The sequence below is a fragment of the Nelumbo nucifera genome, chromosome 1 (genome assembly GCF_055504915.1).
Source record: "Nelumbo nucifera cultivar China Antique chromosome 1, China Antique-T2T, whole genome shotgun sequence".
NCBI lineage: Eukaryota > Viridiplantae > Streptophyta > Magnoliopsida > Proteales > Nelumbonaceae > Nelumbo > Nelumbo nucifera.
The window spans coordinates 118224699-118243238 of NC_142649.1; the positions used below are offsets into that span (position 1 = coordinate 118224699).

Sequence of the window (18540 nt, forward strand, 5' to 3'; positions counted from 1 at the left end):
GCTTGATGAGACCTGTTGTTTTACAAAGTTCTCATGTTGAACTAGTTAAATTTTCTATTACGAGAGTTTAATGTTGTATTTGGTTTGAAGGAAAAAGTAGGGAAAGGAAAGGAAAGGTAGGGAAACCCATACAAGGTTTGTTAAGGTTTCCCTACCTTTCCCCTACTTTTTCCTTTAAACCAAACATAGCCTAAAAATAAGACTGATATGATTATTTCCTTTTGATCAACAACATGGTTTTCAAAAATGGACCAGACCGGGCGGTCAGACTAGAAAAACCAGGAACTGGTCAGGTGACTAGTTCCATTTTTCCCAAAAAACTGGATTTTCCCCCAAAACCGTTGATTTTGATTAGCGAACCACTAAACTAGGCAGTTAACCATTCGAATGGTTTTGACCATTTTTTTTTAAATTATTTTTATTTTTTTTGTTAGAACGAGCTGAGCATTCAGTTTGAACAGTCGGATCGTTTGACCCGGTAACCAGACCCCTAACGGGTTCGGTCTTCGGGTTGGTTTTAAAAACCGTGATCAACAACAAACACTTTGATGTGTGAACAAATGTTACTGTGGTGTAATGACTCCCTTTGAAAGCTGTAAGATCTGCTCAGTTAGACCAGCTTTGGTCTTTTCTTGTTTGCTCCAACCAAGAATGCTTGGGTGGAGTAGACGGATGACTTCCTCTGATAACTGAGTTGGAGGGTAGCTCTATTTTTATCAATATTATTGGTGTTTGATGTATTTTTATGATTTATTAAAGTATTTATAGTGTTTTCAAGCGTATCTATGCATATTTTAGTTTTTTTACGATATGCATGCATATCCAAGGCATATCCCGATTCATTTCTTAAAATTGCCTTTCCGATACACTTGATGTTTTCGATACTTTGAACCTTGACTATAATAATGCTCAAGTTCCTTAACATTAGGAAGACAAACAAACGTACATTTTTTTATCCATGCGCTACTCAACCACAAGAAAAACAAACACTGGGAAGATGTTCATACTGATTAATGTCAATAGAACTTTAACACGAATATAATGGCCCTTGTTTTGAATCCTCCGAACTTCTCCTAACTTTTACCCAACAAGTAGACCAGTATCATTATCAAGCATATTATTAAAAGGATGATAATGAACTTGCACCCATACCTTAGCCTCATTCAATAATATAGAAGATTGAACATGGTCAAAAACAATCCATGGTCCATCCATCAAGTGCAAATCTTGAAAATTCTCCATGAGAAAATTACACACAAACAAGCAAGAAATGGAGAAGAAGAATACAAAGAAAGCCCACAACATAAATTGAGACTATAAAAACAACCACAACTACATGCAAGTAACAAAAAAAAAAAGATAAAAGCAAAAACCAAATGTTACAAAGTTACCAAAGTTGATAAATAATAACTACACACTCACTAATAAACCCTGACGAGAAAAGAAACACCTATTGAATAGGCCAAAAGCCCACCCAACCAGGAGAATGACTGGGAAAAGCCTGACAAGAAAGCAAAGTACTACCCAAGAAAGTAACTAAAGAAACTAGAAGAACAAGAAGAAACTAAACTAAGAATACCAAAACAAAATAGTTAGCTCACAATCTATAGTAGAAGAAAGATGCTTATAAGAGAATTTTGAAGGTGTCTGCGAGAGCTTCATGAGGCTTTTTTTTCTATTTCAGGTCAAGGGCTTTGTAGGCTGTTCAAATTAACTAATTAATCCTTAGAAAATAATAAAAAAAGGTTGGCAGAAAAGACAAGAATTGACTGGAGAAACCATTTGGTCATTAGATTACTAATTGATTGACCATATAAACTCGTCAGCCTAAAAGAGTTCATTGTAAAAGTGTGGAGGGTTCAAAATACATCGATGATTACAAACTTTGGTAGAAGTGGAATATTTAAACAAGAACCATAGAACTTCAATGATGGTGCAATTCTAATGAATAAGTGTGTCGCCAATAAAGTGACAAATTTATATTTCCTATTAAGGGTGGACATTTGGGTGTATGTTTATGGGTTGTTGGTGAAGCATCTTATAGTTAGTTTTAGAAAGACAATCAATGAGATGAATAAACCATATGAACTGGATCTAATGGGTCAGTTTGGAAGGAGTACAAATGCAAGTAGAGTGCAAAACCATATATTTTGTAATATTTTGTATGTTTTTGCATTGTACGTATTTGCATTTGTACTCCTTCCAAACTGACCCAATAGAGGTAGAGAAATGGAGAAGTTTGTGAGGGTGAAGGTGTTGATAGTTGGAATGGCACAGCGGATAATATATTCTATATGTGTACAAAAAGAAATAAATGCAAATAGCAAGAAAGCGAAAGAAAGTCCACGGACAGTAACTCAGATTTTTGCTTATTCACTATAAACAAGAGAAAATACAATAAAAATGATCTCACAAGAACCTGACCCGTATCCAACACCCAACACCACACTCCTCTCAACACACTGTATACAATGTATACAATGAAATAAAAATGGAATGAACGGAGGAGGGGACCCCTATTTATACTTGTATAGAGGGGTATAATGGGAATTTAAAAAAAATGTCTTCACCAGTAACTAATCCAAAAAGGTGGACTCACTCAGTGGACCACCTAATTTAATTTGGTGGGCCACCATTTTGTTAATTCAGTGAGCCACCGACTGGCCCACCGATTGTACTTCTCCCACTTGAAGGCTATTTTCATAGTGAAAAACCCTACCGAGAATAGTTGCCGATCATTTTTTATTAAGTGGTTTCAAGTCCTAAAGAAGTTTTACACCAGGTAAACTTCTCTCTTATCACAAGCTTTGTTAGCATATCAACAACGTTATCGTTGGTGTGGATCTTTTGTAATGAGACTGCCCATCCTCAACTACCTCATGAATAAAGTGGTACTATACATCAATGTGTTTGGTTTGAGCATGAAAGACGGGGTTTCGTGCTAAGTGTAATGCGCTTTGAATGTCACAATGAATAGTCACCACTTCTTGCTTGATGTGGAATTCTTCAAGCAACCTCTTTAGCCAAATACTTTCTTTGCATACTTGTTTAGCTGACATATATTCTGCTTCTGTTGTAGATAAGGCCACTACAGGTTGCAATTTTGATGCCCAACTCATTGTGCCATTAACTAAAGAAAACACGTAGCCAGTAGTGATTTTCTATTATCATGATCTCTTGCATAGTCTACACCTACATAACCAAGTAGCTTTAAGCTTTGGCCACTATAACAAATGGAGATTTCAGAAGTACCATTCAAATAACGAAGTATTCTTTTCACTACAATCCAATGATCTCTTCTTGGATTTTCCATGAACTTATTGACTACTCCCACTGTTTGTGCAATGTTTGGTCTAGTGCACACCATGGCAAATATAAGGCTCTCTATTGCTGATGAGTATGGTACATCTCTGTCTTCGCAGATTCAGTGCTAGGGGATTGTTCTAAAGACAACTTGTAACCAACAGGAAATGAGATACTGACTAGTTTGGATTATTTCATGTTGAAGCGACGCAAGATCCTTTGAACATACCTCTTCTGAGTTATCCAGACTTTCCTGTTCTTTCTATTCCTATATACCATCATCTCAAGAATCTGATTAACCGCTCCCAGATCCTTCATGTCAAACTCCCTAGCTAGATGAGCTTTTAGTGTTGAGATACTTTTTTTATCAGTACCTGCAACTAGCATGTCATCAACATATAATAGTAAAATGATGAAGTAATCATTACCAAAGTATGTATAGGCGCAATGATCTGCTTCACATTTGCTAAAGCCCAAGCTCACAATGAAGGAATCAAACCACTTATACTAACACCATGGCACCTATTTTAGACCGTAAAGTGATTTGGTCAGCCGACAAACCAGATCCTTTTTGTCGTTCTCGACAAAACCTTCAAGTTGAGTCATAACTCTTCTTCAAGACTACCATGCAAAAATGTAGTCTTAACATCTAACTATTCCAACTCCAAATCAAGTACTGTAGCCATACTCAATACAATACGGATGGTACTTAATCGAACAACAGGAAAAAATATTTCGTTGAAGTCGATACCTGATTTCTGAGTATATCCTTTTACAAATAGTCGAGCTTTGTATCTTTCGATATTCCTACTAATGTCCTTTTTGAGTTTGTACACTCATCTACAACTAATGGCCTTTCGATCCTTAGGTAGTTTGACTAACTCTCAAGTTTTGTTTTTCTTCAGAGCTTCCATTTCCTTTTCCATAGCCACTTGCCAATGGTGAGCATTTGGACATTTGCATGCTTCTTACTATGAACAAGGCTCATGATTTTTTATAATGCAAGCATAAGCTGTTACATAGTCCTGAAGTTAGATAAGAGGTCTTGTAGCTCTCCTCGATCGACCTTGATCATTATGAGTCTTTCCTTCAAAATTTTCAACGTGCTCTTCATCAGTTTTATCAACAATTGCATTAATTTGTTTCTCTTGAATCTTTTGAAAAGATTCCACTTCAACTTTCTTTGTTGTCTTAGAGTTTGATTGTGTATTTTCTTTCTGCATCAAATATTCATTGAAAATAACATCTCAGCTAATAACTATCTTGTGGGTAGTAGGATCTCACAATCTATACCCCTTTGTACCTTCTACATAGCTAAGAAAAAATACACTTTATGAACCTTGCATCTAGCTTGGTCCTCTACTCCTTAGGATTCTAAACAAAAGCATCGCAACCAAAGGTACGTAGGAAGGAATAATCAATAGGGTTTCTTGACCATACATCTTCTGGAATTTTGCAATCAAGTGCCGTAGTGGGAGAGCGATTTATTAGATAACATGTTGTATTGACTGCTTCTACCCAAAAGCACTGCTCCAGCTCGACTGCACTTAACATGCTTCTATCTCGATTTATAAGTGTACGGTTCATTCATTTAACAATGTCGTGCTCACTACAACAATCTTTAAATTTATTTGAGGTATATTCCTTCTCATTGTCGGTTCTCAAATACTTAATTATTTTTCCCTTTTGATTTTCAACTAGAACTTTGAACTTCTTCGAATAGAAAAATGTATCAATCTTCCTTTGGAGCATACACACCCATACTTTTCTAGAGAAATCATCAATAAAAGAGACAAAGAATAAAGAACCTCCAAGAGATTTTATAGTAGATTCCCATGTATCAGAGTGTATTAGATCTAATACCTCTCTATTTCTAGCTTTTGACTTGGGAAAACTAGCTCTATGGTGTTTCCCAAATAAGTAATTTTCATAAAAATTAAAATCAGTAGATTTTAAATCAGGAAGTAGATTTTGATCAAGAAGTACCTTTAGTCCTTGCTTGCTCATATGACCCAAATGTTTGTGTCAAATCATAACAGAATCGGTCACAACATTTGCAATGATGGAACCGCCCACCATGGTATCTCCGACCAAGTGGTATAAATTTCCTTGTAATCTGCCCTTTGCAATCACCATAGCTCCTTTACTGATCTTCAATTGGCCTTTTTCTCCAAAAAACTTGTAACCGTCCTCATCAAACTTTCCCAGTGACAAGAGACTTTTTCACAATTCAGGAACATGTCGTACATCAAAGATTGTACGAGTGATGTCATCAAACAGTAATTCTGACGTTTCCAACTCCCACTAATTTACATGTGTTGTTGTCGCCCATGTAAACAGTCCTACCATCGTACGATTGGTATGCGTAGAACCAATCTCTACACGGCATCATATGGAAAGAATCACCAAAATCTAATATCTAGTTGTGCTTTAAGTTTTCACATGAATCAATAGATGGTACTTCACCATCTTCTGATGAATCGCTTTCTTCTGCGATGTTTCCTTGGGAATTATTTGAAGCTGGATCTTTTTCAGAGTTGGGCCAATTTTGATCTGCTTTGGGTTGCCTACAATCTTTTCGAAGGTGACACTTCTTACTGCAGTTCCAACACTTGAGTCCTTTCCTTTTGCCTCTTGACTTGGATTTCGTTTGATTTTTGTTAAAGTTGTTTATCTCATTCGATCTACCTCGTACCATCATTGCAACACCTAAAGAACTCTCACCAACTTTTCTACGAGATTCTTCCATAAGCAATATAGAAATAGTAGATTCTAATGACAGATTTTTAGTATTGCTCAAATTCATTATCAAACTATCTAGGGCTGTTCACGGGTCGGGTTGGGTCGGTTTACTGCGGTTTTTCCAACCGACCCGACCTGGTCGGTTTACCTGACATAGAAACCGAAACCAACCCAGTGTTAAGCAAAACCGAGCTGGTCGGTTTGGGTGGGTTTGGGTTCTAAGTTCATCCCTGTGATAAAATCTTGTTAATTTTAAAAACAGTCATAAGTTGAACATCATTTCAGCCATCTCTTATGATAAAATTTAAATGAAAAATTAATCACAAAAGTTGTTCATTAATCACTATTCACTAATCCAAAGTTTCTTGCAACCATTCAAAAACTAGGTGGCCTAATGGGCTTTGGAACTTCATGTTTGAACTAGGAACTAAGTCGGTTCATTTTGGGTCGGTTTTCTTGTGTGAAAACCGAAACCGACCCTAAAACTATCCCAAGAATCTGGCATATAACAAATTCATTCAAGTGTTCTTGTAGAGAGGCTCCATCCTTCATCCTTGGGTTGTAGAGTTATCGTCGGAGAAAGATTTTGTTGTACATTGACTTACCCTTGTAGAGATTCCGCAACTTGTCCCATAAACCTTTGGTAGTGGTTTCCTCGAACACATTGAATAGAACTGAATCTTCTAAAGCAAGAAGAATATCAGCTGTGGTTATCTGGTTTTTCTTCTCAAAATCTTTGTCTTTTATATCAGTAGGCTTCTTCTCTTTTCCTTCTAAGGCAATTGCACAATCTTCTTTCACCAACACAACATGTATCTTCAGCTTCTAAATTGCATAGTTGGATCTGTTGAATTTTGGTATATCAAACCGAGTAGAGCTCGAGCTTGCCATATTCAACTCGTGCAATACTAGAACAACAAATATAGATTTTGGTAGAACCTCGGAAGAAAACCATTTGATACCAATTGTTGGAATGGCACAACAGATAATATAATCTGTATGCAAGGATTAAAATATTGACATGATATGCCCAATACGGAGTGTATCGTATAGGTAGGGGAAGATACGGGATACGCCACGACTGACACTGTATCGTGTTAGTCATGTGTATCGGTTCGATACACCACTGTATCAGAGCATATCGTAGAGTATCGGTCGATATGCACCGATATAGAGGCATATCGAACCCGCGTATCATACAAAGAAGTGCTTCATAGCCTTCACTAAAAAATGGTTTTAACATGATTCGATCTTTGAAACCCGAGTCGCGCAACGTCTAAGACCGCAAGGATCTTAACCATCAAGCCGCTTTCCATTTCATGATAATAAATGAAATAAATTATCTTTTATTAAACTTAATTATTACATTTAATCTAAACAAATAGTTTATTCAAAAGTAGAAATTAACAAGAATAATATTCAAAATTATTATTTTATAAACCAATAAAATAAATAATTTATCAAATCCACATATATATAAATGGTTTTTAATTTCAATATATTTATACAAATAAAAATATTATTAATATAATAATTATTTTAATACTTAGAATTCTTTATGTAGACTTGATAAATTATAATAATTATTTTATAAATTATTAATTAATATTTCAATTTGCATTAAATAACAATGTATTTACTATTACAAAGACAAAATATTGTTTACAAAATATTTGAGAATATAATATAAATTGAATCTATCAAATCCACTAATTTACATTTAAATAAAAATTATTTTTTTTTATTTTAAAAAATTCATAAAAATAAAAAATATTAATAATAAATAATTATTTTAGTAATTAAAACTTATGAATTTTCATATGATATGCATATTCAAAATTTTATTTACATTTTATATAAACATATTTATTGTTTACAAAAGTGAAAGTATTATTTACTGAACATTTTCAAATTAATTTTTAGTTGATTTTTTTGTTGATGTTAAAAATTGAAATAGTAAAATAAAAATAATTGATATAATAATTCAAATATAATGGTTGCATATTTTTTATGCCTTGATCTTAATAAAAATAAAAATTGATGCATTATCAATAAAATTGTATAACATCTATACATCTCGCTATATCAATAATAATATATTTCTTTAGATATACCATTAAAATATACAATTCCTATGTATTTACACGTTATTTTGACATTAAACTTGAAGTTATTAATATAATTATTGAATTTATATGCATTTCGTTAGCGTATCCAAGCATTTTTATATTTTTTGTCAGTATCCATGTGTTTCCCAAGCGTATCCGTATCCGTATCCAAGTTGTTCGATACGATACCTGATACCGATACTCTAATCCTTGTCTGTATGTGCACAAAAAAAAAAAAGAAAAAAACAAATGAAGGTAACAAGAAAACAAAAGAAAGAAGAGAGAACACTAGATTTAACGTGATTTGGCCAAATTGCCTACATCCATGGGCAACAGCTCGGCCGTTAAGTAATCCAAAATGGTTGACTCACTCGGTGGGCCACCGATTTTAATATGGTGGGCCACCGTTTTGTTAATCCGGTGAGCCACCGACTGATCCACCAATTGTACTAACATCGATGGACGTCTACAAACCACTTTTGAAGATTACTTCTTACAAACTCTCAAGTGGTGAAACAATAACACTCACATTCAAATATGAAAAACTCCCCCCGTTCTACCATTTCTATTAGAGAACCGAACATGTGACAGATACTTGTTCGATGAAGGCCGACCTTGAAGAGAAGATTGAGGAGGAAAGAGTTCTAGAGGTAAGAGAGGAACTATAGAGTAAGAAGTTACGCTTAACATATGAGATTAGAATTAACTTCATCTATAGAGCAAGATAGGGATCTTTGTGTTTGAGTAGCCCAACCTATCTTGGTGGTGCTATATACAGATAGTAAAGGAGATGTTATGATAAGGAACTCTAGGGGTGATAAGGACCGACAAGCAGTACGAAGATGGTAGGGGTGGTTGGTTCTAGCAAGACAACGGACATTTCTGGAAGGTTGGAGAGAGAGAGAGAGAGACAAGAAGGGAAAGTTGTGGCATGATTTATGTCGAACCAAGAATGATTATCATAAGGGAACAGATGGAGAGGAGAGGATCTTGGGATGAGGAGGGAGGGGGATACCTATCTTTCTGGAGGAGTTACGTGCATGGAAGGTGTCAAAGGATGTCTTGTGGTGGCCTTAGATGGCAAGGGAAGAAAGACCAAGAGGCTTGAGGGAAAGGAAATTAGACATGTGACTACTTAATCTAGAGAGAGGGGAGAGCTTGACCGGGACTCATTGCACTAGTGAGCCGGTCCGGATTTCCTACTAACCCCATTCTATTGCCCTTCCTACTAACTCAATGACTTGGTGGCAGTTGTAAATTCCTTTTTCTCTTGTTTCTAGTTCATAATAGGCAGCTTTCGTTAGATATTTTCTCTTCTATGTCTTATAAAAGCAAACTCCCATTTCATATGGTTCTTCTTTTTCTTTGTCTAAATCCCTTTCAAACAATTCATGTTTGACTTTTTTCTTTGCGTCAATATTGATTTAGTTTTGAACTGATTCTTGGTAATGGTTGAGATTGATTTTATTTGTATATTTACCAGAAATAAAGAGATTGATTTTGTATGTCCTTCAACAATCTTGTTGAATCTGAAGATGTTGGATATAGATATGGTGGGAGGACCTCTTCATCTTAATTATGTCGTTGAATCATGTCTCGGTTCTGTTTAAGATCAGTCGAGAAATCTCTACATTTCTATTAACATGTACTTGGGTTCATTCCTGTTAGGCGGCTTGAATCTCTCAACTTCGAGGGAGCATGGTAATTACACTTAGGAAACTCGATCAAAATACAAAGAAAAAAACAGATGTTTGATTAATTTTGTTGTTGTTTGGATCTTCTTTCAATCTTTCTTATGCGTAGGCTATTCACTGGCTATGTTTGGTTTGAAGGAAAAAGAAGGGAAATGTAGGACAAACCTTTACAAACCTTGTATAGATTTTCCTGCCTTACCCTTCCTTTCCTTACATTTTCCTTCAAACCAAACACAGTCATAGGAATTGGCATCCATCTTCTGCGAGAAGAGAACCCAGAACGCTTGCCACGAAAAGCGAGATTAATGCCAACGATAATCATATTTCTTTCCAGTTAATTCCTTCTCTACTTCTCTCCAACTATCTTAATTAATTCAGAGACGAGAGAGCTGAATTTTTTATTCTCTATAATTAATTAGGAAACTTATTTTAATTTACAGGTTTGGCCAATGAGACAAGCAAGAAGAAATCTAGCTTAGCTGCATCTTCTGTAAAAATAATAAATGAAATAAAAATGTGGATGACATCAATGAAGTAATTAATAATCTAAGGAAGCTGAAAAATATAGAAATAAGATAGATTTTAAAATAACAAGCAAGCATTCCATGTCTGTCATATCTGTGTTGTGTGTGTTCTGCGATTCTGTTGGTCCCCTTAGCTAATTACTAAGCTTTGATTTAAGATTTTCTTTTTCCCCTGTTCTAAGAAAAGGCTGATTCTCATTGCCTCAGGAGTCGTGACCTAAATCACTGAATGCTTCATTAGGTTTTAATTAACGTTTGGATGTGAACTATGCAGTGCAAGAGCATGACGGTAGTGGAGAGGAAGTTGAAGGAGATGGGAATAAAGTACGTGCAAAGAAGAGTAGAGGAGGGTGGAACATACGTGGACAAGTTGTTCTTTCATGACCCAGATGGCTTCATGATCGAGATTTGCAACTGTGAGAACTTGCCGGTGGTCTACCTCGACGGCGAACCTATCGGAGCAGTTTACTCGATATGCAATTTCAAGAAACACCAGCAACCGCCATCACCACCACTACAAATGGTTCAATGTGTTACAGCAGTGTGTGTCAAAGCCTACCTCTCTTGTGTAGGATTCTATAGAGAGGGATTGAGTTGTTAGACCAGAAGTATTCCTTTTGTGTATTATTGTATTTTATTTTTTTCCTTTTATTGTAGAAGTATTAGCAATGGTAGAAGGGGTGGGGGAGAGGGTGGGAGGGGAAGATATCTCACGTGTAAATTGTTGCACTTAATGTTGAGGTCACATGAAAATGGGACAACTGTCACCATGCCATTAAGTTAGCAGGAAAAGCAGCATAATGGGGTTAGTAGAAAATCCGGATTGCTAGTGAGCGCTACTTGGGCCCATCCCACATTACTACTGATTTGAGTTTGAATTCTACAAATGGAGAGGCTGAGGTGGTAGACCTTATAATGCCACCACAATGACAACGAATGCCATTGCATGGAATTGCCAAGGAGTGGAGGGCACCCAAGCAATTAAACACATATCCAAAGACTCCTCAATGATGTTAAACCCAATATCATATTTTATTTTTTTGAAACAAGGTGTAGTAAAGAAAAAAAAAAGTTTTAGAAGGTTGCATCATTTTAATTATCATGTTGTTGAGTCTATACGTAGAAGTGGTGAATTGTGGTTATGGTGGAATGAGTCAATCCGGTTATGATTGAAGATCTCAACGCAATTGGTTTGGAGTGAAAAAGGAAGGGGGATCATTTTAAATTCTTATTTTCTTTTTCGAGAACTTTTAATATATATATATAATTTTTAATTTTAGAAATATGAATAGAAATAATATTTAAATCATCTTGAGTACATAAATTTAAGATGTGACATACACATTGATGAAGGGTAATTTGGCCCGACCTTGTAACAGGGAGACATGTGAACATGACTCGACATAAGTGACAACTCAGCATGATCAGTTCGACACGTGGACGTGACTCGACATAAGTGACAACTCAACATGATTAGTTCGCTACAAAGCGACCTCGGGTACCCTGTTACCCCGAACTAAAGTTACTTCGAGCCAAGATCATCCCGAACTAAGATCACCTCGGTACTAGATCGCGACCAGGATAACGGTACCAAGTCCGCTACAGATCAAGCCCGGACAGCTGGACCACCTCAGAAAGAGTCCACCTCGGGACAAGCCTACCTTGGTGCAAGATCACCTCGGTACTAAGGCACTTTGGCATCCACAACAGGTCGGGTCTGAAGAACGCGAGCTCAGGTGATGCTCACCAACTGCCGCATGGTAATTCTAAGGACCTCACCATCGTACCCTGCATCTTACGGGATCGTACCTTGTAACAGCTATATTATCTCACCCACTCCCCGATTCAGGCGAGAATAGGCAACCTTACCGGTTGGTGGCGTTATCCCCAACTAATACGAAAACGAATCCCATCACAACGGGGATCCAGGAACTACTCCACTAAACCCGCAAGGACTCCAGCATATAAAGACCTCACCCCCCCCCCCCCCATGGGGAAGGGGCGATGCGTAATCTCTGCTCTCTAGCTCTCTCATAATCTGATATCATCTTCAAGCTCACAACTAAGTGCTAACTTAACCATCGGAGTGTCCTCGCCAGGTAAGCCATCCCGGGTTCTCTGATTCATCTCTTGCAGGTTCCTCAGTTCCCGTCGTTGCTGGTAGCCAGATCATCTCCTACAGGGAGCAGCTGGATTGCGCTACAATACACATCTAATATGAAATAATTTACTATTTAAACATGGTTTTAATTGAGATTTTAAAATATTTATTGCATAATCATTATTACTAGCATTATCAAAACTAATAGTTGGGCCAGTATGTGGCCATTTAAGCCTAATAAAACTTAAAATTCTTTTATTTGAAAGCCAATTTTCAACAATAAAATGATCGGTAACACAAATATAACTTATGTTAAATTTAGAAGTCCAAATACCAGAAGTTTAGTATCTTCAGCTAACAAAAATGGTTGTTCAGCAATTAGCATGTACAATGCATTTTTCTAATTCTTGCCTCATTTTTTTTCTTGAGAATATTTAAAAGTACCAAAACACCCCCACCCAATTTGTGTTTGTGTTGTTTCTCTCCCTTCTTCTTCTTCTTTCTCATGGTGAACAAATGTCTGCCCAAATGGCCAGTACCACCCTTGCTACAATAGCTAAAGTCTTTCCTACATTTTTGGCAAACAACTCTTTTTCCCTACCCTTGAACCTCTTATACTTTAAATATTTTCCAAACTGGGCTAATCAACTTAGTGGCCTTCTTTTTCTTTCTCCTAGTATCAGTACTAGGGTGGAAGTTCCATCAATATCAATAGCATCCATATCGGTGCTAACACTATCATGCTGCAACTGAATATTGTCAACATTGAACATGTTGGGGAATTGGTTTCAGAAGGAGCTGGTAATTTTTTTAAAATTCTGAAAAAAATAAAAATTAATTTAATTGCACTTACTCAAATTGCCAATTCGAAATTTCAATGGTTGAAGCCTTTCAACTCCAAGAGTCCAAGCCTCTCAAATTTCTAACTTGAGATACTTCAGCTGTTGAGCAAGCATTCTTCTTGTTAAAACTTCAATAAAGTTGAGAATTGGAGAATCAAAGAATATATGAGAGATTGAGAAATTGAGACTTGAGAGAGTATGAGAACTAGTGCGATGAGAATGGTGGAGGATAGGGCTATTATAGGAATTGAAATAATTCGATTACCCAAAATACCCTAAAAATTAGTCATTTTTTAGTTGTTGGGAGGGGTATTTTGGTTATTGTAAAGTTATTTATCACTTTACCCAAAATGCCCCCAAACTAGCTATAATATAGTTATTGGGGGGCATTTATGTCATTCTTTTTCCCTCCAAAATCAAAATACATAAATACCCCCTTATATAGTTGTTTATATCTGTTGGGGGGTATTTCTATAAAAAACCCCCCAAAAAAGCTAATTAGGCGTGCTGAGCGCGACCGACTACCTAGCACAGCCCGGACCATTGTGTCAGGCCTGGCACAACCCGATTTACACCTCTAGGTTGAAGAGGTTTGTTATGTTTTTTTTTTTTTTGAATTATTGTTGCTAGCAAGACAAAGGTACTAACAATTAAAAGATTTGGACCCTTTTTTAGGTGTTACACTAATACCAAGTCAGCAAACCATGTTTAGCAATGCAAGGATGAGGCAAGAATTGTCATTTTGATGTTTCTAAGATAATCGTTTCTCCAAAATTTCAAGGCATTGCTAAAAAAGTGCTTTAATGGCTACCAAAAAAAATGTGATGTGGTGTTGAATTGGGACCATTTTTTGAAGAAATGGAATGGATACCCCAAAAAATGCTTTAATGGCTAAAAAACTTGGTGTGATTGTTCCTAACCCAGTCTAGCCCATAAGTTTATGTGATTGGCCCAAGGTTCAAAATATCGATACAACCTGATATGATGATAAGGTCATATCGAGTTGTATCGGCCCTTGCTATTCTTTTATTTTCTTTGTGAATTTAGTTCAGAGGGGTCGATCTAAGGCCCTTTCTACCCTTGAACTGGGTTAAACCCTGAAACACCCCTTTGTAGGGGGTGTGTCGAGAGGCTCCCGATACGATACGTATTGGCTGATATAGTCCAATATGTATCAAAATTCCAAACCTTGGATTGACCTAGATCCAATACATTTAAGTTTCTCTCAAGCCATTGGGCCTAAGAAATATGGGCATAGAATAATTGACCTTCCTCCCTTTTAAGGAATGCAATGCAAGCATCATTTGTAATAATGGTGGAACTAAGAATGGAATTTTGAATGATAATATAATTCTTGCATTACATGACACTTATATATAGGGAGGAAAGCCACTTTTTCCCAAGGTTCAAAGTATCGACACATATCGGCTCGTATCGACCGATACATATCATTCCGGGACCCACCGATACGCCCCTATAATGGGTGTGTCGGGGGTCTAGCCGATTCAGGGGGTGGAGGAGTCCTAAACCAGCCCCCTGAACCAGTTTCAGAGAAAAAAAAAGCATAAAAAAGGGTATCGATTCGCCCAATACGCCCCTATCGGTTTGGTTGCAACAAATGCCCCATAGTTTGGTTAATTGAACCGTGAGTACCCCTACCATTTAGACCTCTAGTTACTACTTAGGGTGCCCATGGTTTGGTTAGTACATACTTAAGATTGAACCGATACTTTCAGTTTTTGAAAAGTACAAAATTAAATACTATATATTATAAATATTATATATACATATATCGATTGATTTAACTAACTAGATTTTTTTATTTTGATTACTCGATTTGGTTCAATGTTTCTGTTTTTCCTAAGCACCTCTACTAGTACTTCTTGCATAGGATTTAACAAGGAAAAAACTCTAGCACTTAAAAGAAAAAAAAAAAGAAAAAGGAAAAAAATCCAAGCAAGAGATTTCAATGAAACAGGTGCAAGTTGGTCCCTGCACCCACCCTTGTACCCTTGTAGCCTTAAGGGGCCTTCTAAAAAATCTAGGGCCACAAATGGATTGGATTGGATTTGGTAAAGGGTATCTTTGATCTGATTCAATAAGAAATTTGACCAATATGAATCCAATAAGAATCCATTAGATTTCCAAGATTGTGATTCAAATTTGAATTTGAATATCTTATCAGATATCTAATTTGAATTTGATTCAATTTGAATTGTAATAAAAAAAATTGATGATATAAAATAATATAATATTATATTTATTTATATAATAATAATAATATATTATAATTATAATATATATACGTATATATAGAATATCCACATATGATATATAATATTTCATAAATAGAAGATCTGATCAGGTGGTGACAGGTTTGATTGGGAATTATACTAATTCGATCCATTTAGTTAATATTTTTCTGATTTGATTTGTTTTATTAGGATCAATGAGTGTATCCAAATCCGACTCTTACTGGATCAAATTAGAATTTGAATCAAATATGATCTGACTTATTTGTAACCTTAAAAAACCCCATGTATACTATACTTATGCCATTATGCGAGTTCGAATCTTGTGCAAATACAAATATGCATACTGAGTTACTGACTATGTGACCAATCATGAGTAAACACATCAATATGGAGCCCACATCCAGTGGAATTCGCGTCTACCTCTCACAGAACGTGCCCGCAAAATCGTTCCACAACACATCCCAACTGTGTATCGACTTTAGTCAGGGCAAAGCCCGTTTGAGCATCCTTTGCTGCCTTGCATTGAGAATATCTCTATACTTATGTGCAGGGGTGGCCATGAGCTGAGCTTCTCACGAGCTTGAGCCTGATACATAGGCTCGTTTGCTAATCGAGCCGAGCTCGAGCCCAGTGAAGCTCGGATCGCGAGCCTAGTATAATAAATAAATATTTTTTTTATTATGTACACACACACACACACATACATACATACATACATACATACATACATACATACATACATACATACATACATACATACATACATACATACATACATACATACATACATACATACATACATACATACATACATACATACATACATACATACATACATGCATGCATGCATTTATGCATACATACATATACATATAAATATATATAAAATAAGGGTAAAATACAAAAACCTCCCCTGAAGTTTCTGACAATCATAGAAACCTCCCCTTTAGTTTCACTTTAACAAAGTCCTCCCCTAAATTTTCCAAATACCCATTTTACCCTAGCCAAGTTGGCAGCAACACATCCAAAACCGCTACTGTCCATCTCTCAATGTTAAATCTAACAACGCTGTTGTCGTCAGCCACGGTTTGATCAAACAGTTCACCATTCTGAGACGTGGACTCTGGTATCGATGGTGACACATGCTTCGGTGCCTTGGGAGACTTAGCAACCATAGGCGTCGGTGTTGGAGCTAGCGTTGGCACTAGCATTGGCGAAGCCTTGAATAACTCCTTGAGTAACAACACTTTGTCAATCGTGTAAATCGCTAAAGGATGCTGGTTTAGCAATGTCCTCATTATCTTTCTGCCATGATCTTCTCCAATTTTACCAATTCATGCGTCGTTCTGAATTGTGGAATCATACTTATTGGCACCACCTATTACTATCGTGTTCACAACTCTATTCTTCGACCTCAACATTTCCATGGAATGGTAAACAGGAATTCTGTGATACAACAACAACAAATTCTTCCCATCTCCTGTTAGGTTCTTGTATTTGAGCATGAAGTCCTTAAACACCTGGTTAGTGGGGTAGAACACCGTTAACCCTCCTTCAATGTTGTTGTCAAATGTCTGCTCAGCTTCGGAAGCCACTAGCGTATTCGTGAAAACCTTACAACCTCGCTTTGACATTAGAGATGTGAGGTTTAGCTGGTTGGGGACTGGAGTGGGAGCTTCGTCTTCAGTGGCTGCCATGACCTTGCCGTGGTTGGATTTGGCTCCAAAGCAACCTTATTGCCTTTGAGATTGGTGATGTTGACAAAGCTAGAAGCGTTGGGGGCGGAGCCAGTGGCCAATGGCCAATGGCTTGGAACATGGTGGTAGTCAAGACCATTCCATTTGTCATTTGATGCTACTTCTGTTTACTAAAATAATCAAGGAGAACATGAAAGGATAGGACACTTTTGATAATTTGATGGTGTAAATGGAGAGGTGTTTGGATAAGAGGTGTGACATGCCACCATTGTAGACTACGCAGACCGCAATGGTCTTGCGTTGGTTGATCTCTACGACGAGTTGAGTGGCAGCTAAGTATTGATTGAAGATGGAGAATCCAGGGTACTTTGCTAGGATGCGTGTGATATTGTGTGCATCGGTGACCCCGACTAAGAGTAGGAGGAGAGAGGGTTGTTGTTCTGGTGGCCATCAGGAAGAACTGCATTATTTGAGTAGAACGAAAATACGGTAGCAGTTTCGGGTGTGTTGTCGATTTTGTTAAGGTAAAATGGGTATTTGGAAAAAATTGATGCATTGGTTTAACATTTTTCATTGGATTAGTGACAGAAGGGAAATTTTTGTTGAATTTTTTTTTAAAATTCAGGAGAGGATTTTATTAAAGTGAAACTAAAGGGGAGATTTTTATGATTGTCAGAAACTTTAGGGGAGGTTTTTGTATTTTACCCATAAAATAAATAATTTTTATTATATATAATATTTTTTATATAATGTTTTTATTTTTTATGTATAATAGTAAATAGTTTTTATAAGTCTTTTTTTTGTATGTAAAATAAAAGCACTTTTTTATATGTATATTTTTATTTTTATATGTATAATAATGAATAATTTTTATAGTTCTTATTTTATTGTACGTAAAATAAAAAATAATTTTATATGTATAATTTTTATTTTTTAGAAAAACTTAACTTGTAGTCAAGCTCAAGCTGAGTGGAGTTCGAACTTGCAAGCTTTGAATCGAGCCTAGCTTGAATAACCAAATATTCAACTCGATTCATTTCGAATCCACCACAATTATGTACTTTATTTTATAGAGAGATATTCCCAATGCAAGGTTGGAAAGGCTCTTAAAACGGTGTAGGTTTGCCAATGATGGAAGCCGATCTCTTCGGTGGGGGGCAGATGTGAACTCCATCCGGTGAGACAGTTATACAATCACTTATATGTGCCGTAGAAGAGACAGGATGGGCTCCCCACTAAGCGCGCCCAACAGACGCTCGATTGCCCATCTCTCC

General features: G+C 36.4%; 1 pseudogene; it reads right to left on the reverse strand.

Annotated features, from left to right (window-relative positions):
• Positions 1 to 16564: 16564 nt before the first annotated feature.
• On the reverse strand, positions 16565 to 17732 carry LOC148803736 (fasciclin-like arabinogalactan protein 2 pseudogene; annotated as a pseudogene).
• Positions 17733 to 18540: the final 808 nt, after the last annotated feature.